Source organism: Lontra canadensis, unplaced genomic scaffold (assembly GCF_010015895.1).
Source record: "Lontra canadensis isolate GAN:19392208 unplaced genomic scaffold, GSC_riverotter_1.0 scaffold4, whole genome shotgun sequence".
Taxonomy (NCBI): domain Eukaryota; kingdom Metazoa; phylum Chordata; class Mammalia; order Carnivora; family Mustelidae; genus Lontra; species Lontra canadensis.
The window spans coordinates 14,499,179-14,523,303 of NW_022630998.1; positions in this window are offsets into that span (position 1 = coordinate 14,499,179).

A 24,125-nucleotide genomic window follows, 5' to 3' on the forward strand; every position below is an offset into this window, starting at 1 on the left:
CATTTGCGGATCTATGTAATAGGTAGAGAAATGGCTTTCAAACAGGAACTAGGTTTGCTAGGCTAGTATCGCAAATCAAGAAAGAGGTAAGAGGGACGCCTGGGTGGCTCAGTTGGTTAAGCGGCTGCCTTCGGCTCAGGTCATGATCCCAGCGTCCTGGGATCGAGTCCCACATCGGGCTCCTTGCTCGGCAGGGAGCCTGCTTCTCCCTCTGCTTCACTTTCGCCTCTTGGCCTACTTGTGATCTCTCTCTCTCTCTGACAAATAAATAAAATCTTAAAAAAAAAAAAAAAAAAAAAAAAAAAAAGAAAGAGGTAAGGGAGTGAAATTTTATGCAGGACGATAATAATGATGGACCGTGAAACGTAAGCGGGGTAATGAAGGTAATGTGAAGGGAGGTTGTGGGTTGGTAGCGAAAGAGTCATTGGTTCAAAAGATTATAGGATCAAAGTCCTGAGGTCGAGCTCCTAGCGGCTGACCAGAGAGGAACATGGGCAACTGCCTGCTTTGCTGTGATCTTTTTTTTTATGTATAGCATGCAGGCTTCCTAAAATCTCCTGTCATCTAATAGCCTTTGGCATGCCTTACATTCTGAAGTTTCTACAGGTTGTGGTTTCACATTTATAAGCTGCTGGGATTACATGTGTTATTCATTCACAGGACAGAGCTTCTTAGTAATTTTTTTAAGTGGCTCTCTTCAAAAAATAGCCCACCTGAGCAGGGTATATGGCTTCCTCTAAGACAAGAAAATATTATATGTAACATAAATTTCTTTTTTTTTTAAAGATTTTATTTATTTATTTGACAGACAAAGATCACAAGCAGGCAGAGAGACAGGCAGAGAGGGGAAGGGAAGCAGGCTCCCCACTGAGCAGAGAGCCCAATGCGGGGGCTGGATCCCAGGACCCTGGGAGGCCTAAAGGCAGAGGCTTTAATCCACTGAGCCACCCAGGCACCCCTGTAACATAAATTTCTTAAGTATTCTATGTGAAGAACGTGAGTAGCATATATTTATTTTAGATTTAGTAGTAATGAGTATCCTAGAAATAAATGGATGGAAATGACATCTGCATGGGTTAACTAAGAAGTAATATATATATATACATATACATATACATATACATATACATATACATATACATGTATATGTATATATATATGTATGTATATAAATATATGTATGTATATGTATACATATATGTATATGTATACATATATTTAAGCTGAGGAGTGATCTTATTGCATATTTGTATATAGCAAAGCTAAGATATAGAATAAAAAGTTATTAAATTTTTTGTATCTATACCAGCTATACACTTGCTTTAGAAGACAACTGGGAAGATGGAAAACCCTAATTTTCTGTTACTAGAGTGTAGAAAGGAAAAGAGAGCAATTTAAATGAAACAAATCTATAAATGGTTAGCTCTACTCTACACTAGCTCTAGCTCTACTCTACACTACTTCTTTGTGTATATTTTTTAAGTAGTTGATTTTTTTTTTTTTTTTTTTTTTTTTTTTAGGATTTTACTTAGGGATCCCTGGGTGGCTCAGTTGGTTAAGCATCTGCCTTCAGCTCAGGTCATGATCCCAGGGTCCTGGGATAGAGTCCCACATTGGGCTCCCTGCTGAACGGGAAGCCTACTTCTCTCTCTGCCTGCCAGTCCCCTGCTCATGCTGTCTCTCTCTCTCTCTCTTCCTGAAAAATAAGTAAATGAGAGAGAGCTCAAGGAGGGAGAGGGGCATGAGGAAAGGGAGGGGCAAGGGCACAGGGAGAGGGACTCAAGGCTTGATACCAGGACCCAAGGATCATGACTCCAGCCAAAGGGAGAGCCTTAACCAACTAGCCATCCATAAGTCCCAGTAGTTTATGTTTCTAAAATGCCAATTCAATCTGATTTTTGAAATAAGGCATTTTTCTTCCCATTAGTTTCATTATTCAGTAACTACACTGTGCAAGGATTTGATCTAGGTAATAGGATACAGTAACAAAAAATACATAGTATTTAGTCACTGCCACCCAGGGGTTTTAATCTGCTATGAGAAAAAGAAACATGACTTAATGCATGCATATGTTTATTTTAGCAAACATTCATGGTGCCTAATAAGCATTGTGTGGAATACTGAAAATTTAAAAATGGAATTATGCATTTATCCATCTATTTATTCAATAAAATATTATTTTAAATTCCTATAATGTATCTCATGTTGCTCTAGGTGCTATTGAATCTACAGTCAATGAGATTGACAGGTTTACTGATTGTAATGAGAGGAAGAGATTATGTTCTGAAGCATAAACAAGAACACAAACAAATTATGAGATTATGTTAGATCATTTTAAGGGAAATAGAAAACAAAACAAGGAAAAGTTGATGAATAATTTCAGGGAAATATTTCTCTGGTTTGAGGAAGATGGGAGTGGACATGAGGTAGGGATTATATCATTCATGCATAGATTGTTGTGTATGTCCCAGTTTTTATTTAGTTATTTATTTATTTGGGGGTTGTCATTCTGCAGGCATTTACTACATTCTTAAAATGGCTAAGTGAATCATTAAACGTGGGGCATTCATGGACCTATGAAGAGAATGATGTGCCATCATAAACCAAGAATAATGATTTATCCAATTTGGACTGTATCTGTAGTCCACAGTAAGAAGGAGGATAAGAGAATGAGAGTGAGAAATCTATATTTTCTATGTTCTTTTTCTTCTTTTATGTTACTTTTAATTGTCTTTCTTATTTAGTTGTCCTTCTATTTCTATTTCTATTTCTATTTCTATTTCTATTTCTATTATTTCTATCTATATCTATTTCTATTTAGTTGTCCTTTTTATCTGTTTTAGTTGAGATGCTTGGAAATTTATCTAACCATAAGCATTTTTAATTTTTAAAAGAAATTTTTAAAGATTTTATTTATTTATTTGACAGAGAGAGAGAGAGCACAAGTAGGCAGAGAGGCAGGCGGGGGAGGGGGGGGGAAGCAGGCTCCCCGCTGAGCAGAGAGCCCAATTTGGGGCTTGATCCCAGGACACTGAGACCATGACCTGAGCCAAAGGCAGGTCATGAGCCACTCAGGCACCCCCATAAGCATTTTTTGAAACAAAGTTTAATTGATACTTTTACTATCCTTCTTCCACAAAAAAGGGAGGTTAAAACAATTAAATTCTTGTTACCCAAACTCATAAACTATTATTCTCATATATTTTGGTTCTCACTCCTTTTTCTTTAACTTCCCAAATATTTACTACTATTATTCTCTCTAGTCACTTGTTTAAATCTACCTGTGTAGGTATCTCTTTTCTCTCTCTTCATTTCTTCTTTTATCTCAAATCTTCTCCTTGAGATCATTTTTTTCTAGAAAAAAAATTTAGGAATTTCTTTTTTTTATTTTTCTTTTAAGAAGACTTTATTTATTTGACACAGAGAGGGAGAGAGCGAGAGCACAAGCAGGGGAAGCTGCAGAGAGAGAGGAGAAGCAGGCTCCCCACCAAGCAGGGAGCCCAATGTGGGACTCAATCCCAGGACCCTGGGATTATGACCTGAGCTGAAGGCAGAGGCTTAACCTTCTGAGCCACCCAGGTGCCCTTAGGAATTTCTTTATTGAAGGTCTTTTCTATAGATTTTTAGACTCCTACCCTTCCTATCTACCTATTTGTTTGTTTTTGTCAAAGATAAGATTTCAGTTTAATACATAAATTATGATTATATTGCACACAGATTATAAATCAACAGATCTGGGTTGTCCAAATTTTACACATTTTAAAGAAAGGTGTGGTTCTTGTTCATTTCCTGGGAGTTAATCTCTAAGTCCTTATCCTGTCTGTACAGACCATGTTTGTTTAGAATATCCTGCTTGTACAGTGTGTATTTATCTGATTCTGTATGCCATACGATAAAGTTTATGCTAAACATGTGATTTATGGTAGAAACCTTAGGTTATGTGGAATCAGCCTGATCTCTGGAGGGGATAAAAACTGAAGGTCAGCCATGTAGGTGGTCAGCCATTCCTGCATGACCAAGCCCCAATAAAATTCCTGGACACCAAGGCTTTGGTGAGCTCCTTCCTTGTTTGGTAATACTCCTTGCATGTTGTCATGCATCATTGCTAGTACAATTAAGTACTTTCCACATGACTCCACTGGGAGAGGACAACTGGAATCTTGTATCTGGTCTTTACCAGACCCTACTTTATGCCTTTTCCTATTGATGATTTTAGTCTATCGTTTACTGTAAAAAACCATAACTGTGAGTATAATAGTTTTTGTGTACTGAAAGCCTTTCCAGCAAATCACTGAAACTAAGTGTGGTCTTGGGAACCTCCAAACACAAAGGCCATATAAAAATTTGTTCTTCTCGGCTGAACAAACATGAAAGAGTGCCTTCTCAGATAAGGCTCAGACAATACATAGATCTCATCCAATATCAAGCTTTGCCAATCATTTCAAGGCTATAGGTAATCAAGATGGAAACAAAGTAGGTCTAAGACATAGCACATAGCTATCAAGCCCCCCCCCCCTTATTGGATATGAATGATTTGGCCTAGAAAACAGATGAGATTAGCAAGTAACTTCATAAAGAAGGGAAGCACTTAAGTTGTGAAATAGCTCCATTTTACACTCTAGATAATGTGACATTTTCCAGGCATCCATGCCACACAAACCATAGATTTTGAGTTCATTTATTCTACCGTAGTCAAGTAAATCTCCCTAAGACTATTCCAGAAATAAGAATTGTTGTTCCTAGAAAATATCATTGATTTATTTAAGAGAAGGAGGATAGTCTTGGTCATGTGCTTTCTTTTTTCCTCTCTCGGTCTGAATAAACACAGCATAGCTAATTTATATTCTACTTTCCCACACTAAGTTATGTGTGCGCTACAATGACATTTAGCTCAGGAATGTAATTTATATAATTAAAAAATGATGTTAGATGTTTGAGGGTTTTATAAAATGTGGATGGTACTCTGCATTGGTTTTGGGAAAATCTCAATTATCTTTTATAACTTTGCCTCACCTCTTCTTTTGAAACTCCACTTAGATTTTCTCACTTTATCCTCCCTTTTACCTTTCACTGATAAGCCTCTTTGGGGTAACTTATAATTTCTTTTCAGTCTGTCTTCTTGTTTTCTTAGTTTTCTCTCTAGAAGTAAATAGTATTTTATTAAAAAGAATCAGGTAAGTCAAATTGCCACCATTGTATTTTTATTTCTAGTAGTTTTGCTTGTTTCTTCTTTTATATAGTTTTTCATATTTAATTCATAATGATCATCTCTTTTATTTTTTGAAATATTATTTTTTATATTGTATATTTGATCATTCTAGTGTTTGAATATTAGATTTTGGGTGTTTTATTTTTTGGTTTTTTTTGGATCCTCTGCTGGCTCTTGCTCATGGTGCTACAATTTCTTGTGTGTTTACTAATTTATGTAAACAGTCTTTGCTGGCTGAAAAGTATTAAGTAAAATAGTATTAAACAACATATTTTCCTTTATTTTCTAATAAAAGGTATATAGATTTTGGTGTGAGAACTGAGAGTAGGCTTAACATTATTCAAAAGTAAAAAATACTTGGGGGCTTAGTCAGTTAAATGTGTGCCTTTTGTCCTGGTCATGATCCCAGAGCCTGCTTCCCTTCTCCCTCAGCCTCTCCCCTGGCTTGTGTGCTCTCTCTCTCTTTCATGCTTACTCTTTCTCTCTTAAAAAAAATCTTTTTTAAATATTCAAAGAAAAAAACAAAAGTGAAAAATGCTTAGAATTATTTTCTGTTTCTAGTATTTCAAATGATAAATGAGGACTACCAGAATCAGTACTAACAGAAGGTCTAACACAGGTGATTAGAGACAACAACTTATAAAGAAAGCACATGAGCTTTGAAATCAGGCAGAATTGGGTAAATTCTTAGCTCTGACACTTACTGTGCATGGTAACCAAATTCATCTCATTTACTCAGATAAAATAAGATAAAATGAGGATGGTGATTGTTACCTCATGAAGATATTATAGATATTGAAAGAGATAATATATGTGATGTGCCTAGCACCTGTTTTGCATAATAGATATGCAATGAAGAATTGTTATATTGTTATTATCACTATGAATTATGAAGGCCAAAATGTCAGTCATTATATATATCATATTCAGAGTATTGTAGAATATCACAAATTGTTCTTAGTGGATTTTCTTTTTAGAATTTTTACATTTAAAGCAACAACACATTGAAAAGCACAGATATATCAATATTAGTCTCCAAATTACCAACACCGAATTTATAATAAATTTAGTAAGGTGGTTTAGGGCACACATAGTGAGGCCTGACAATGTAAATAGAATCCCATTTCTAACTCTCATGACTTGGGCAAATTACTTATTTTCTCTCTCTGTCAGTTTTTCATTTTTAAAATGAGAATAATAATAGTGCTGATGTCAGTGAGTTAGTATGAGGATCAAGTATTATTAATATGATTGGAAGATTAACAGGCCTCTACAAAGTTCTATGTGAGTGTTTATTAAGTAAAGTTTTGAAAACAAATGTTTTATTAATAGGCTTAAAGTGGGTTTTAGGAAAATGAATCTAAATATAAGAGAAATCTTTACCTTGCAGAAACATGGACTTGGTTTTTGAACTATTTCTATAGCTGATTGGTTTCTCAATGAAGCACTATTTTTGGTTGTAGTATATTTTCCTGCCTGAGTTAAAATAAACTAGGAGAGCACTTCCACTACTCTTAGCAGATCTGAAAAGTACAATTGCGTGCATGCGTGCGTGCGTGTGTGCGTGTGTGTGGTGTGCTCAAGAGCTGGGAAGAATAGAAAGCAGTGAAAAGCAGGGGTTCAAATTCCTGTTCTATGTGCTGGAAATGACTTAGCTGATTACTCTTTCACTTACCTCTCTCTTTTTTTTTTTTTTTTTTTTTCCCTTAATAGATGGGTCATCCAAAGGGGAGGATGACTACCTAAGCTTTCTCTTCCTCAAGGAATGAAATCATAGGAACTCTAACATAACTGACAGAAGAATCTCACTCTGCTAATCTATTCTTATAAGAATTAATGGAAAGAATGTCATATGAATGAAATCATACAGTGTATAAGCACTTGGCACTGACTTATTTCACTCACCAGATTGTTGCAAATATTTATAGCTCATTACTTTTTATTGTTAAGCAAAAAGCTCATTGTAGTTTTGATTTATATTTCCCTGATGATAAGTGATGTGGAGCATCTTTTCATGTGTCTAAATGTCTTCTTCGGAAAAATGTCTCTTCATGCCTTCTGCCCATTTCTTAACTGGATTATGTATTTTTGGGTGTGTTGAGTTTGATAAGTTCTTTATAGATTTTGAATACTAACCCCTTATCAGATATGTCATTTGCAAATATCTTCTATCATTCTGAAGGTTGTCTTCCAGTTTTTTGGGTTGCTTCCTTCACTGTGCAGAAGCTTTTTATCTTGAGGAGGTCCCATTAGTTTATTTTTGCTTTTGTTTCCCTTGCCTCAGGAGACATATCTAGTAAGAAGTTACTATGGCTAGTGTCAAAGAGGTTGCTGCCTGAGATCTCCTCAAGGATTTTGATGGTTTCCTCTCTCATATTTAGTTCTTTTCATCCATTTTGAATTTATTTTTGTGAATGGTATATGCAAATGGTCCATTTTCATCGTTCTGCACGTGGCTGTCCCATTTTCCCAACACCATTTGGTGAAGAGACTATCTCTTTTGCATTGGATATTCTACCTGCTTTGTTGATAATTAGTTGACCATATACTTGTGGGTCCATTTCTGGGTTTTCTATTCTGTTCCATGAATCTGTGTATCTGTGTATCTGTTTTGTGCCACTGCCATTCTGTCTTGATCACTACAGCTTTGACTATAACTTGAAGTCCAGTATTCTAAGGCCTCCAGCTTTGCTTTTCTTTTTTAAGATGTCCTTTGCTGTTCAGGGTCTTTTGTGGTTCCATACACATTTTAGGCTTGTTTGTTCTAGTGCTGTGAAAAATGCTGGGGATATTTTGATAGGGATTGCATTGAATGTATAGATTGCTTTGGGTGGTATAGACATTTAAAAAATAATTTGTTCTTCCAATTCATGCGCATGGAATGACTTTCCATTTCTTTGTTTCCTTAGCAATTTCTTTTGTTGAGTGTTGTATAGTTTTCAGAGTACAGATCTTCCTATGTATTTTACAGGTTTTGGTGAAATTGTAAATGAGATGGATTCCTTGATTTCTCTTTCTGCCACTTCATTATAGGTGTATAGAAACGCAACTGTACATTGATTTTGTATCCTGCAATTTTACTGAATTTTGATATCAGCTCTAGCAAATTTTTTTTTGTATGTGTGGAATCTTTTGGAGTTTTCTATATAGAATATCATGTTGTCTGCAAAAAATGAAAGTTTGACTTATTCTGTATTGATTTAAATGCTTTTCTTTTTGTTGTCTGATTGCTGTGGTTAGGACTTCTAGTACTATGCTAAATAATAGTGGTGAGAGTGGACATCTTTGTCTTGTGCCTGACTATAGAGGGTAAGTTCTCAATTTTTCCCCATTGAGGATGATATTAGCTATGGTTCTTTCTCTTACGGCCTTTATGATGTGAGCTATGTTCCCTGTATCCCAACTTTATTGAGGGTTTTTATCACGAATGGGTTTTGTGCTTGATCAAATTCTTTTCTGTATCTATTGAGAGGATTGTATGGTTCTTATCCTTTCTTTTATTAATGTGGTGTAGCACATTGATTGATTTGTGAGTATTAAACCACCCTTGTAGCCCAGGAATAAATCACACTTAACTGTGGAGAATCATTCTTTTTTTTTTTTTTTAAGATTTTATTTATTTGAGAGAGAGAGAGAAGGAGTGAACATGAACAGGGGTGGGGGAGGGGCAGAGGGAGAGGGAAAAGCAGAATCCCACTGAGCAAGGAGCCAGATGTGGGGCTTGATTGAGGGACCCTGGGATCATGACCTGAGCCAAAGGCAGACACTTAACTGACTGAGCCACCTAGGCACCCCGTCAATCATTCTTTCAATGTATTCAATGTCCTGTTGGATTTGACTTGCTAGAGTATTGTTGAAAATTTTTGCATCCATGTTCATCAGGTATATTGGCCTCTAGTTCTCTTTTTTTATGGAGTCTTTGTCTGGTTTTGGAATCACAGTAATGTTGGCCTCATAGAATGAGTTTGGAAGTTTTCCTTCCATTCCTATCTTTTGAAACAGTTTGAGGAGAATAGGTGTTAATTCTTCCTTAAATGTTTGCTAGAATTCCCTGTGAAGCTATCTAGCCATGGACTTTTGTTTGTTGGGAGATTTTGTATTACTGATTCAATTCCTTTGCTAGTTATGGGTCTTTTTAATTTTTCTACTTCTTCCTGGTTCAGTTTTGGTAGTTTATATCTTTCTAGGAATTTATCCATTTCTTCCAGATTGTCCAATTTGTTGGCATATAATTTTTCATAATATTCTCTTATAATTCTTTGTATTTGTGTAGTATTAATTGTTGTTTCTCCTCTTATTTCTAATTTTATTTATTTAGCTCCTTTCTCTTTTCTTTTTGAAAAGTCTGGCTAGGTGTTTACCAAGTTTATTAATTTTTTCAAAGAACTAGTTCCTGGTTTAATTGATCTGTTCTACTGTTTTTTGTTGGTGTTGTTTTTATCATTGTTGTTGTTTTATATATTTGGGTGCTCCCACATTGGGGGCATAAATATTTAGATGTTTTTGTTGGGTAGTACCCTTTATTATGATATAGTGGTCCCCTTCATCTCTTGTTACAGTCTTTGGTTTAAAATCTAGTTTGTCTGATATCCATATGGCTACTCCAGTTTTCTTTTGACATCCTTTTGCATGATAAATTGTTCTTCATTTTCTCACTTTAATCTGCAAGTGTCTTTAGCTCTAAAATGAGTCTCTTGTAGGCAGCATATAGACGGGTCTTGTTTTTTTATTCATTCTAAATCTTATGTCTTTTGATTGGAGCATTTAGTCCATTTACATTCAGAGTGATTATTGAGAGATATGAATTCAGTACCATCTTATTACTTGTTTTGTCCTTGTTTCTGGAGATTTTCTCCGTCCTAGTCTTTGTCACATTTGGTCTTTCTTTCCCACTTAGAGTCCCCATTGATATTTCTCACAGGGTTGGTTTAGTGCTGATGAACTCCTTTAGTTTTTGTTTGTCTGGGAAACTACTTATCTTTCCTTCTATTCTGAATGATAGCCTTGCTGGATAGAGTATTCTTGGCTGCATATTTTTCTCATTCACCCTGCTGAATACATCATGCCATTCTCTTCTTGCTTGTCAAGCTTCTTTGGAGAGATCTGATGTTAGTCTTATGGGTGTTCCCTTAAAAGTTAGGGACTTCTAGGGTGCCTCAGTGGCTCAGTAGGTTAAAGCCTCTGCCTTCAGCTCAGGTCATGATCCCAGGGTTCTGGGATCGAGCCCCGCATCAGGTTCTCTGCTCGGCAGGGAGCCTGCTTCCTCCTCTCTCTCTGCCTGCCTCTCCACTTACTTGTGATCTCTGCCTCTCAAATAAATAAATAAAATATTGAAAAGAAAGCTAAATTAAAAAAAAAAGTTAGGGACTTCTTTTGTCTTGGTGCTTTTAGGATTTTTTTTTATATATATTTAAAAAGTTTATTAAGATATGTCTTGGCATTGGCCTGCTTTTGTTGATTTTGATGGGAGTCCTCTGTGCCTTCTGGGTTTGAAGGTCTCTTTCCTTCCCCAGATTAGGGATGTTTCCAGCTATAATTTCCTTAAGTAAACCTGCCCCCTTTACCCTCTCTTATCTGGGACTCCTATGTATGAATTTTATTATACTTGATGGAGTCACCAAGTTCTCTCAATCTACTTTTATGATCCAAGATTTTTTTCCTCTGTTTGGTTCAGCTTCATTATTTTCCATAATTCTATCTTTTATATCACTTATTCATTGCTCTACTTCAATCCTGTGGTCCTTGCCTCCAGTCAGTTTCAAATCTCAGTTATTATTATTTTCATTTCAGTCTGATTCATTTTTAGTTCTTCAATCTCTATAGCAAGGTTCTCCCTGATGTCTTCCATGAACTTCTCCAGCCCAGCTAGTATCCTTATGATTCTTGCTTTAAATTCTGGATTAGACATTTCACTTATATCTGTTTCCATTAGATCCATGGTGATGACCTTTTCTTATTCTTTCTTTTGGGATGAATTCCTCTGTCTTGGCATTTTGTCTAGGTTTCTGTCTTCTTCTATGTGTTAGTAAAATAAAGTGTGCTATGTTTCCTTCTCTTGAGAGTAATGGCTTTATTAAGAAGAGGTCATATAATATCCAGGGTCTGGTACTTCAGGAAGTGTCTCTGGTGTGCACTCTGCTGTGTGCACTCTGCTGCTCTGTTTTCACTGCTCTCTCCCTTAGGTCAGTCCTCTGCAGAGTTTTCCCTTGCCAGCAGTGGGGAGTGGTTGGACCCTGGCCAGAGTGTGGCAAGTTTTAACTAGGTGTATTCTGGTCAGCCTGTTTAAAGAAACCTGATGCTATTCCCACTAGAAATGAAGCTTTGCAGAACTCTATGGTCATAGATGTGGTACATGGTGTGGGGGGGTTCTGATCTGGGGGAGAGGCCACCATGCTGGCTGCTGGCTGTTAGGCAACCTTGCCCCAGAAAAGCAGTCCCAGTGGAGCACAGAGGGATAAACAATTTAGGCAGCCAGGGTTGATGCTGTGCTATTTACTGAAGCTGGTATATGCTAATGGGTGGAAGGAGACATCCTTCCTGTTCTTTTGTCCCTGGAAAGGGGAGTCCCTGCTTGCTGCTCTCAGGGAAGCACTTTCAGAGGAGCAAATAATTTCTCACTCGTGTGTCACAGGTGTTTTTCAGAGGCTGACTTCACACTGTCTCTGGGTTAGTTGTCTCCCTGGAGCACTACAGTGCAACTTCGGCTCTACCCTAGCCAGCCCTGCTAAGTTTTAAAGTTCCAAACATCAGGGACCTGGTGTGGTGAAGACCTGCACTAATCCTCTGGGAAAGGGTCTTATTGTGCTGGGAATGCTGCAGGTTTGACCCAGAAGGACAGTTGTGCCAGAGCACAGGGGTGGGGATGAGGAGTAAACAAGCTTAATAGGAGTGGCCCAGTAAACTGTGCTCAGCAGGTGTCTCTGCACCTCTGCTGGGTTAGGGGGTGGGGGGCTAATAGGACCTGCTGGTTCTTTTGTCCCTGGAGAAGCAATGCCAGGTCTTACAGATGCACTCCAAAAAGTATGAGAACTGTCTTCCCAATCCCCTTAGGAGATCCTCAGATTGTACAATCTGCTCCAGGATTGCTTGTCTGGCTCCACTCCAGAAGTAGAACAGGGTCATCAGGTCTCATTCACAGCCAAATATGGGGACCTCTGAAATCCCAGTCTTTGAGCCCCACTGGTTGCAAAAACTCATGAAATTCAGCCCCTCCCCCTTCCCCAAGCAGTGGCTTTGAGGAAGTCTGCTCTTTGTGCTTATCCTTGTGTACCCCCATTCTCCCTCACCTTTCTCTGTGATCAGCCCCCTCACCTCCATAGCAGCCATCTGTTTCTCCCCCAAGCCACATCTCTGCACTTTCAACCTTCCTCAAAGTGACTTCTCTCCCTTTAGTTGTACAATTTGTTCTCTCACTCCTCAGATTAATTTCTTGGGTATTCGGAATGATTTGATGGTTATCTAGCTGTGTTTGAAGGACTAGGCAAGCCTAGGGTCCTCCTACTATGCCACAACCTTAGCTCTCTCAAGTTTAAGATCCTTTTGTTTAATGCTAGATCCTAAAGTTTTTCTCCTACATGTTATTTCTAAAAGATTTCACATTTTACCTTTTACATTTAAGTTTGTCATCCAATCTCCTTAATTTTTGTAGTGCGTGAGATTTAAGTCAGACTTCATTTTTTTCTACTATTTATTATGGGCATCCAACTGTTTCAGCCCACTGTTGAAAGACTCTCTTCCACTGCATTGCCTTGGCAACTTTGCCAGATGTCAGCTGAGTGTTACTTGTGTGGGTCTATTTCTGGGTTTTCTATTTACTTTATTGATCCATACATTTACTTCTCTGGCACTATCTCATAGACTTGATAGATGGTACATAGTAAGTACTGGAATTGGATAGAATGATTCCTCTCAGATTCTTCTTTTTTAAACATTATTTTATTCTATTTCCAATGCCCTTCCATAAAAATTTTGGAATAAGACTTTCTATGAGTGCAAATATTTTGTTGGGATGGGAATTTTGTTAAATTTGTATGTCAGTTTGGGGAGAATGGATTTCTTTACTATGTTGAGATTTCCAGGCAATTTTCATGGTATGATTCTCCATTTTTATTTTTTAATTTATTTTTTATTTTTTTGAATTTCCATTTTAAAAAAATCTTTGATTTCTTTCATTAGTGTTGCATAGTTTTCAGCATGCAAACAAATCACCCTCACTCTTTTTTTTAAATTTAGAATTAAACTTAAGTATTTCATTTGTATTCAGTTTATAAAGGGCACTCTCTTTTAATTTCGTTCCTCACTTATTCATTAGTAGCATACAGAAATGTAATTGATTTTTGTGTGTTAACCAGGTATCTTACAATCTTACTGAACTCATTTGTTAGTTCCTGGATGCTTGATACCTTGAATTTTCTATGTAGACCACTAGAATAAAGGTCCAGTAAGTGGCAAAGCATAGAAATTGAATCTGTGCTTTCAGATGACAAAGTCCATTTGCTTTCTACTTCATCTGAATAATTTACATGGGTTATTACTGATATATATTGGGAAATGAATGTTGGATGTTGCACCAATATGAAAACTAAATATTTATGTAAATTATACACAATAAGGAAAACCAAAAAGAAATAATAAATTAATGCTTTATATACGAAATGGCTTAATCAAGACATATGTTGACAAAAAGAAACTCACTTGTTATAATACTTGATGAAATGTAGAGTATTACTTTTAAAACAACCAGGGAAAGGAATTCTGGCCTTTTTCCTATGGCAGTTCATAAATAGTATGTCACCAGTGGCTCAAACTTCTTGAGAAACATTTTATACACTGACATGCTTCCTTTATCATTAAGACAGTTTTTCTTAAATTATAAATTGTGCTTTTGATATAAGTTGGCTAATTTTTTAATAAGGATAGCAATTCTTTCATAGTATTAAGTGTACCTTTTAACTCTTTGCACTTATTTTTGTAAGAGTAGCTTATGGACAAGGAAATATTTTGTTAAATGATGTTGACCTTTTCAAACAATAGCAACAACTTTGGATTATAAAGAGTATGACACAAATCTCAACATCCTACCATTATTATTTCCTTTCTCACACAAAATCACACCATAATATCTCAACTTTCTTGTGAAAAGCACATTTCCCTTTCATTTTAAAATGTAATAAAGTAGGGCGCCCAGGTGACTTGGTTGGTTAAATGACTGCCTTAGGCTCAGATCATGATCCTGGAGTCTCAGGATGAAGTCCCACATCAGGCTCCCTGCTTGGTGGGGAATTTGCTTCTCCCTCTGACCCTCCTTCTTCTCATGCTCTGTTTCTCTCTCTCAAATAAATAAATAAAATCTTAAAAAAAATTTAAAAAATGTAATAAAGCATAAGTCATGAAATTAACAGATATCAGCTTTGCAAATTGTGAAACATAAGAATTTTTTAAAGTAATACATATTGCCTGTCTGCCTGCCTGCCTTCCTTCCTTCCTTCTTCCTTCCTCTTTCTTTCTCTCTCTCTTCCTGTCTTTCTTTTTCTTTTCCTTTTTCTTTCTTTACTTCTTTCTTGTCAAGAAAGAAATGAAAATCCATTGTGGTAAACTCAAACCCTGCGAAGATGGTTTTTGGTCTTCAGTCATAATGACTCTAATTGTGGGACAAAGGCAGACAGTTTTAAGGTAGGAGGGAAAGGCCCGATATAATGTGTTAAGTGCATCCCAAAATACACAAACCTTAAAATGAGTTTATTTATGTCATACTCCATTTATTTCACTAAATTAAACTAACAGACAAAACACAAATTTGAAATGATTAACCTAAAAAATAATGTTGAAAAACATAAATATGTATTTCCATATGAATAATGTTTATTTATTTCCTAAAATACCAATATAGGACTTTAACTGATTAAGATTCAGCTCTTTCTTACCTCACCTGTATTCACAAGGCATCTATGTTTTCAGTTTTGGTTTCTTTAAATTAGACAATGCATTTAAATCTATTTTAAAGGGACTTGATAAATACAGATATCATCATTTTCCCCAATCTTGTTTGGTCTCTCACATTTCATTTCATTTTTATTTTTGTGCAATGTTGGAAGCATTTAACCTAATGAAATTAAGTAATTACAGTGATAACAAAATTGGTATAATCAAATTCTGGGGAAAAAACAGTACTAGTTTTATAAGCATTCAACTTCGCTGTTGAGCAGAGAATTGTGTGGGCACCCTGGACAATTAGCGTACCATGACTTCAGTCTACAGAGTGCTGGTTAAAACTACAAGACAGTTAAGTGGAGGGAAATAGAACAAAGCTATTTAATGACTCTGTTTTACATTGATTTCATTTGCCCTATGAATGACAGACCAGAAATCATCTGCAAATCCTCACCAAGGGCCTGGGACATCTCTACATCCTACTGTCACATGTGCCATCTAAAGCAAATACAAATACCATGAACAACACTCCAGCTTCATGTGAATCTAGCTCTGACTAATAGGTGGGTTGATACATTTTCTGCACCTACTGTTCTTCCCTGTGATTGGATCTAAAATGGTGACAGGTGTTGTGATCTTTATTATTCCTCTTCAGAAAGAAATCTGAGAGCACTTAAATTTTTGAAATAGTTGTACGCCATCCTATCCAGCTAGCTTAAACCTTCCTTATCCTGTCATATCACAACTGTACTCCTGAAGACTAAGCATATGATATATGTAGTAATCTATTCCCCACCTTGCATCAGGCATGTAATACATTCAGAAAAGCAGGAAACAACTCTTAAGAACTTGATCTCTTTAGGTTTCTACATGACTAAGAATGACTGTGATGGTTCATGACTATGGACAAGCAACTTAAAAGGCCTCTAGCAACTGGCCCTGACTTCCATGACTGTAGGTTCCAAATGCATTCTTCACACACTGTGTTTTTGTTTTAATTTTTAAAAAAGATGTTTTATTCATTTCTTTGAGAGGGAGAGCACATGGGCACGTGTGCAAGTGAAGGGAGAGGGAGAGGGAGAGGGAGAGGGAGGAAGCAGATTCCCCTCTGACTGCCCAGCCTGACAGGGGTCTGGATCCCAGGACCCTGAGATAATGACCTGAGTCAAAAATCAAGAGTTGGACACTTCATCTACTGAGTCACCCGGTGCTCCATACACACCATGTTTTTATTTTAAATAGCCCCATTCTTATTTCCATGCGAGAAGGATCAGAAGATCCAAAATAAGCCACTTTGATATGAAGGCATTTGAGAAAAACAAGACATGTGATTCTCTTCCCTATCTGCTTAAAAGCTGGGCACAAATATCTTTTATGGAGGTGTCCTCTTTTCTTATACCAGGAAGGAAAGAACATTCTTTATTCAGCAGAGATACAGGCAGTGCCAAGAGGAGACTGCATAAGCAAAATCTTGTAAAATAACCCTCATCTTCCACTCACCAATATCTTTCATGTATCTACCTTCCATAGTTTACCACCCCTAGAATCTTAAACCCCTTTTCCTTTGTCTTAATGAAGAGGCAAATTACCCAGAGCAGGCCCAGGCTGGCAGACCCCAGTAGGTGAGAAGTTATTAACAATAAGCTAGAGATAACCAGAAGCCCCGCTGGGAGCAAGAGATAACCAGCTGTCTCTGTGTCTGGAAACAGGCTTTCCGCCTAAAGCAGCTCCCCTCCACATCCCCCCAATCCCGAACCTGACCTACTGCATTTCCCTATAAAAAGCCCTATAACCTCACTGCCCGGACCCAGAATTTCGAGTGCGAGCTCCTCTGGGTCCACTGGGGTAAAATGTTCTCCTACTTCTCTGATTGTCACTTGATTTCTCGCCGGTCTGATTATTTTTTCTGCAACATTTCCACTTCTCCACAACTTGTCGCCCTTTGTTAAAATGGTATATAACGCCTCCTCTCCCTGCCCTCCCCCTGCTCCCACACTGAGTCTAACTGCTTCTCGAATCTTGACTTGTAGGCCTCCATGCACTTAAAAAATTAAAAGAGTAATATGAAATAAAGTTTGAATGCCCTTTTTTCCAGTTAATCTGTCTTTTGTGCATTTAATGCACAGGTCCCAGTGATATAACATAAGATAGTAGAAGAAAGTATTTCCTCCTTTATACATATTAGAAATATATTTTACATTTTAATCCCCGATAACATTTTACTACCCTTTACGACTCTGCTTAGTACTAAGTGGTAGAAAGAAATAGTGTTGTGATAGATATTATGTTAGAAAGAGTATCATGGAGTATTTAAGAGAGGTCCCTTGTCATACTGCCAACTTTTAAATCTGCTCTCACTTATCATGTAACCCTGAGAATTTAATTAAAATCTCTTGCTTTAGAGGGTTATTTATTTATTTAGTTAGGTATGAAAACAAATTTGTTGCCTCACAGAATTATGGTGAAAATTAAAGGACTCTATAAGTATAAATCACATTGAACAAAACCTGACTCAGAATGTTCAACTAGTATTAGCTTTAAAAAGTCATATAAACATCCTGAACAGCGTATGTCATAGACCACAGTCTCATGGCTGCCCTGTAGCAAAACTGTACTGCTCACATGACATGAAGCCTGTTAGCTTGAATGTAATTCATTTTGATGCTTTAAAAAAATTAATTTGTAATTCAGCTTTGGTTTTATTTCTTTAACTGGTCCCTCAGTTAACTCACATATAAAGCACACTGTCCTCTGTCTTCTTCTGTTACCCCAAGTCATGACAACTCAATCCACCCTAGGAAAGCAAACACGTAAGTAGCATGTTGGACAATACGAAGATTAGTAAAGTGTGGCTTCTGGCGAGAAGAAATATAGTTGTTTTCTTTTTGGTAGAGTTCTAGGAAACTGCTATCTCTTCTGGTAAATCAGAGAATTTTGAATACAAATGGATTGCCAATTTACTCTTTCAGTTGAATAACTGAAATAATGCTTTTGGTTTATAAGACCATGGAAGATAAACTTATATGTTTACATACAATGTAGATTACATCTGCATTTTTTGTAGAAGTTAAAATTTTCCATCTCTCTAATATATTCATATAACCAGATAAAAATCTTACCTCATTTCTTATATCTAATTACTCACATCATTAATAATTCAAAAATATACTTTTGTCTAATATAAGACTAGTCAGGACTCACGCTTCCTGGGGATTTCTTTCTAAAGCAACTTTTCCTGACTATCTGGTTCTTAACCTTGTTCTGTATTTTGGCAGAGACATGAAAAGTGGAATGATCTGACAAGTACAAAGTAACATATTCACAGTGCTTCCGTGAACGTACAATGCTCCCCAACTCTGTATGATGACTACTATGATTGATTTATTTAGTATTGTAGGAGCATTTTGCACTCTGCTTGAAATGGTTAACCTATATGAACAAAAGGTTTACACAACACAGAAGCCCATCATATGTTTATAACACTAAATATCTTATCACTTGGACTTAAATAAAACCTTCAAAAAGTGATTCTATATCTTCTAAATGATATTTAAAAAGTCATTTTAGAATACATATCCAATTCTGAAAAAAAAAAACTATAGAAAGACCAGTTTTTCATTTGTAAATGAAATCACATTAAAATAAGCAGGACCTAGATCTATCTTTGGCATAGTCAGCTTCCCATGATGAATCTCTTAAGATGCTGAAGGAAGGTGACCTTTTCAGAAAATATCTCTGCTCTGAATAGTCTTCATTTAATCACGTTGCCTCAACACTGACCAATTTAGGTTAGCAAACTCCTTTTTAAAAAAAATCTAGCTGTCTCAGGATGTATATTAATTTGGTTTATTAGTCATTCATACCTATTATAGAATATTAGAAAGTGTTTAAATTTTAGAACTTCACCGAAATTTAAAAATTCATCTAGTACACCCTCATATTTAATAGCTCCAGATTCAAGGTCATTTCAGCATAATGGTCAAAACCATTGCTTCAGAGACTGGACTGCCTGAAGACTGCTAGAAAGTTGTGAGACCTTAGGGAAATTACTTAAATTCTCTTTGCCTCATCTTTTTCAATTGTGAAATGGGGATAATATCTGACACCTTGGTAACAACTTCACAGGTTATTTTGAGTATTAAATGCCATAGTCTATATAAAATGGCTAGAAGAATACCTGCTATATGGTAAGTGTTCTTTTGCTATTATTACGAACTTACTATGGAGATCACAATTGACTTACTTTAAGTGAATACCAGGGTTATTATTTAAAGAGACTTAGAAGAACATTTCCTTTTGAAATTCACTAAATGTCAATGGGCATAGTAAGTAGACAAGGAACTCATGCATTCACACACCTGGGTCAGAGAGCTACCACGACGTAAGCCTCATCACATCTTTTTTAAGTGGCATGTGCTCTGGAAGAAAGAGAGATCAAGAGCAGACCTGGACTCCTACTTCATTTTTGGGAGGAGATAAACAGGACAACAGAACAAAACCACTGTAGGCCAGGTTTCCTCTGACTTCTGCCTGGTTTTCTCACACCTCAAATAATCAATTAAATTGTGCTCTGGTAAAAACAAGAAATAATAATAAAAAATTTAAAAATGGTGCTTTGGTAAATGGGAGAAATTTATTTATTTATTGTGTGTAAAGGAGACAAGCACAGTTAAAATTAAATTCACTGAGTTAGCTACTTCTGTCATCCTCAAATACAGTCTCCTAATATCAGAGTGATTTGGGTAGAAATAACAATAGGAATCCAGTTCTAACATAAAGACCTAACACTCTTGGGATGCCTGGGTGGCTCAGTCAGTTAAGCGTCTGCCTTAGGCTCAGGTCATGATTCCGGGGTCCTGGGACTGAGTCCCACTTTGGGTTCCTTGCTTAGCGAGGAGTCTTCTTCCCCCTCTGCTTGCTGATCTCCCTGCTTGTGCTTGGCCTGTCTGTCTCTAATAAAGTCTGTCTCTAATAAATAAATAAAATCTTAAAATAAGAAAAGGCCTAATGCTCTTTTAGCAGAATACATGAGAAACCAACGATAATCATCAATCTTATGAGAACACTCAAGGATGCTTAAATAAAGATATCCCATTGGTGAAAACAGCAAAGAACTTTAAGATGCTTTTGCAGTATAGACAGAAAGGGTCAGTTTAGTGAATACCACAAGTGCTCTAATCACATTCTCAACATTAGAGTCCAATTGCTTTCTTTTCAAAAACCCCATTTCCCTAATCATTTCTTTCCATGACATATAAGGATATATAAAGTATTATAATGTTATGATGTTTCCAGTTTACCCAGAACACTAGTTGGCCTTAGGCTTTCTTCTACACAGAGTATTTAAGTCAGTAGTTATTCTGCCTGCTGAAATTTCCCTTATTATTTGAAATAAAAGCTAACATTACTCTGTGGTTTTGTGTTTCCTTTGCCTTTATTTGTAAGACTACTTCTCAACAAACAGCAGCCATTTCTTCTTAATGAAACCTGAACAATTCAACATAAAAGAGTGAAAACCTTTTTTTCCCTTGAAGTGTGTCTTCTTAGATGAGAGAAGCAGGAATGCTAGGACTAGGAAGGGCCCAGGTCTTATATGGGAGGAATTTTCTCCCTGTTCATACCTTCCCTAATACCTGGGTAATGGAGGGGTGCCTGGGTGGCTCAGTGGGTTAAGCCTCTGCCTTCGGCTCAGGTCATGATCTCAAGGTCCTGGGATCGAGTCCTGCATCAGACTTTCTGCTCAGCAGGGAGCCTGCTTCCTCCTCTCTCTCTCTCTGCTTGCCTCTCTGCCTACTTGTGATCTCTCTCTGTCAAATAAATAAAATCTTAAAAAAAAAAATACCTGGGTAATGGAAAGGGATGAGTTTGTATGCAGATAAAGTTGAGTGTTTCTTTCTTTCCTTTTCCTTTTTTTTTTTTTAAAGGTTTATTTATTTATTTGACAGATAGAGATGAAAAGTAGGCAGAGAGGCAGGCAGAGAGAGAGAGGAGGAAGCAGGCTCCCTGCGGAGCAGAAAGCCCGATGCGGGGCTCGATCCCAGCACACTGGGATCATGACCTGAGCCGAAGGCAGAGGCTTAACCCACTGAGCCACCCAGGCGCCCCTCCTTTTTTTTTTTAAGATTATATTTATTTATTTATTTGAGAGAGAGGGAAAGAGAGAAAGACAGCAGGAAGGAGAAGGAGAGAATCTGAAGCTGACTCCACACTGAGCACAGAGCCCAAAGTGGGATTCATCCCACAACTACGAGATCACGACCTGAGCCAAAACCAAGTGTCATGCTTCACTGACTGAGACACATCGGTGCCCCCAGCTGAGAGTGTTTCTAGATGGCAACTGGAAGGAATTATGCTGGTAGCCTCCTGGCACTGGCTCCTGAATGTTGAAATGCCAGTGGGGAGTGTATGAGGCTACGGTTACCACCAATCCTAAAACAAGCAGCGTACTCTTCCTCTGCATCTGTATATAGTTCTAGACACAGATCAGTTTAATTGCATCAGAAGTAAAGTTGAATCAGAAGATGGGGGAAGATACACCAAATGGAGACGGTTCATAAGTTTCATTAGGATCTACTGGGGATAGGACTCAGGACAGGTGAGGCAGGGAAGAAAATGAAAGCTGAAGGCAACAGTTATTCTATCCAGGAAGTTACTGGATCCAGGATAAATGTTGGAAGATAAAATATTGGGAACATACAAAAAAACCATTGTAAAATCAACATCAAAATAAAACACATTGGATTTTAAAAGTATTTTACTTGTTTGCTTTATTTTCATGACTGTTCTTTTTCTGAATTCAGCATTTGTTTAGATTTCTGTTTAGATCTCACAGCCAAATAGCAATGTTTCTGTCAAAGCAGCACACAGTATGGAACCAGGGTCGGAATTTGAGTCCTGCCCTGGCCCTCATTACCTTTGTGGTCACGTGCAAGGTGCTGTAACTTTTCTTCTTATTTACAAAATAGACTTTTTCACAATACATAGCTTATCTGGTGTTATAAAAATTACAGAATGTAGATGGTAAACACTTTGTGAGATATAAAGTAGTATGACCACTAGTAGTATAATAATAATGTAACAGCTAGTGTTAGGCAGATTTATGTGACTTTAAAATTAGGGTAAAGTGTGAGGTTCTGGGCCGCCTGCGTGGCTCAGAATAATGGTTAAGCTTCTGCCTTCGGCTCAGGTCATGATCTCAGGGTCCTGGGATCGAGCCCCATATCAGGCTCTCCACTCAGCGGGGAGCTTGCTTCCCCTTCTCTCTGCCTACCTCTCTGCCTACTTGTGATCTCTCTCTCTGTCAAATAAATAAATAAAATCTTAAAAAAAAAAAAAAAGAAATGTGAGGTTCCTGTGTCAGCTTTACCTACTCGTGATCATTAGTCTTTTTGCAAAAATAACCCTTGCTGTTTAGGATCTCTGGGTTTGGGTTTGGTTCTGCTTGAGTCCTTTCACCCTACTGCTGGCTAGGGCTTCCTGGTTAGTGTCGCAGACCTGGAAATTTATACACAAGTCAATATCTGGGCCTGGGCAGAGAGCCAGCATAAAAGAGATGAGTCCTAATGATGAAGTTTTGGAATACAGATGAGGTTCGGTGGGGTGAGGTCTGGAGCTGATGACCAAGAAGGATTCTTGAGGGGTCTTTGGTGCAAAATGGTGGGTTTTCTGAAGCACAGGGACAAGACCCATGGGCAGAAAGAGCTGCTACACTGGGGTCTTGGGAAATGGCTGATTATATAGTCAGGAGCTGGTGAGGTGAGGGAAGAGGATGTGTCCAGAGGACTGTCCTGTGCTAATGAAGACGCTCAGGCTATTGGAAGTTGGTTATTGTGAAGCCAAGGCTATTTTCCCCTCTAATGAGGCACTAACATGAAGACAGTTGGGAGTTTCCTGGGGGAATGTGACATTCCCTTATCACATGTCCTTGTCAATGGGCTTCAGGTTTAAAAAAAAAATCATTTATATTTATGTTTCCTTCCACCTCACCTCCCTCATTTTCATGGAGCGGAGGGTGATGGTAGGGCTTCAGGAAACGGTGTTGTGTACCTCTGGAAGTTAGGCTATTGATAAGAAAGCTTCTTCCTTGTAAATCACTAAGACATTTGTAAACTGAGGGAGGCTCCTGTCCTGCAGGACTGGGATCTCCATCAGTGGACCATTTGTTCTTCCTTTAGGTTAGTCAGGAGTGTATGAGGAACGTCACACATACCACATGAGGAGGCGGTGGAGGGTGCCATTTTCTGCTTTGTCCTCAGCTAGCCTTCTGCTTCCTCACCACGAAGATCTGTGATGCTGTCTGGGAGTGGATGGTAAACACTGGATCCAAAGGCCAATGCAGTGGGAAGTTCTCTGGGTCCTCTGCCACAGCTTTCCAGAGTTTTCTATATCAGAAGTTCTTTTGGCATCTGCAGGAGGTTCTGATGCCTAGAGGGGGCAAACTGCCAGGATTTCTTTTTTCAATCTTACTCTACCTAGCCATTCCAGTTTATTTCAAAACACTCATGATTATTTAACATCCTCGGGACCACAGCCCAAACCACCACCTCCTTCATTTCTAATCTTTATCCAAGATTTTTGCAGGAGCTTTGTTTATAGGAATTTAAAACACTACTTCCTCTCCATAAGTTACAGATTTTTTGCTGTGTTCTCTATGAGCCATGAGCAACCGCTATAATTGCAAAGTAGCCAAGGCGAAAGTCAGAAGTAATTCCAAAATCTGGATCCAGAGCCTGAGCTGCTCTCTGCTGCTGAGAAAGGACATGAATTTGGTATGCCACCTCCACAGAGATGCCACTGGAGATTCCACTACTATATGTCACATTAGAATCTACATTTCAGTTATCAGAGCACATCAAAACCTATCTGTTGTGTACCCAAAGGTGGAGACACGTTTCCACATCTAGTGAGTTAAGATTAAGGACGACAATAAAACAAAAGACAGAAACAAAAGGCCCTGACCACATTTTCCCCCTTTCAGTTGATGGGG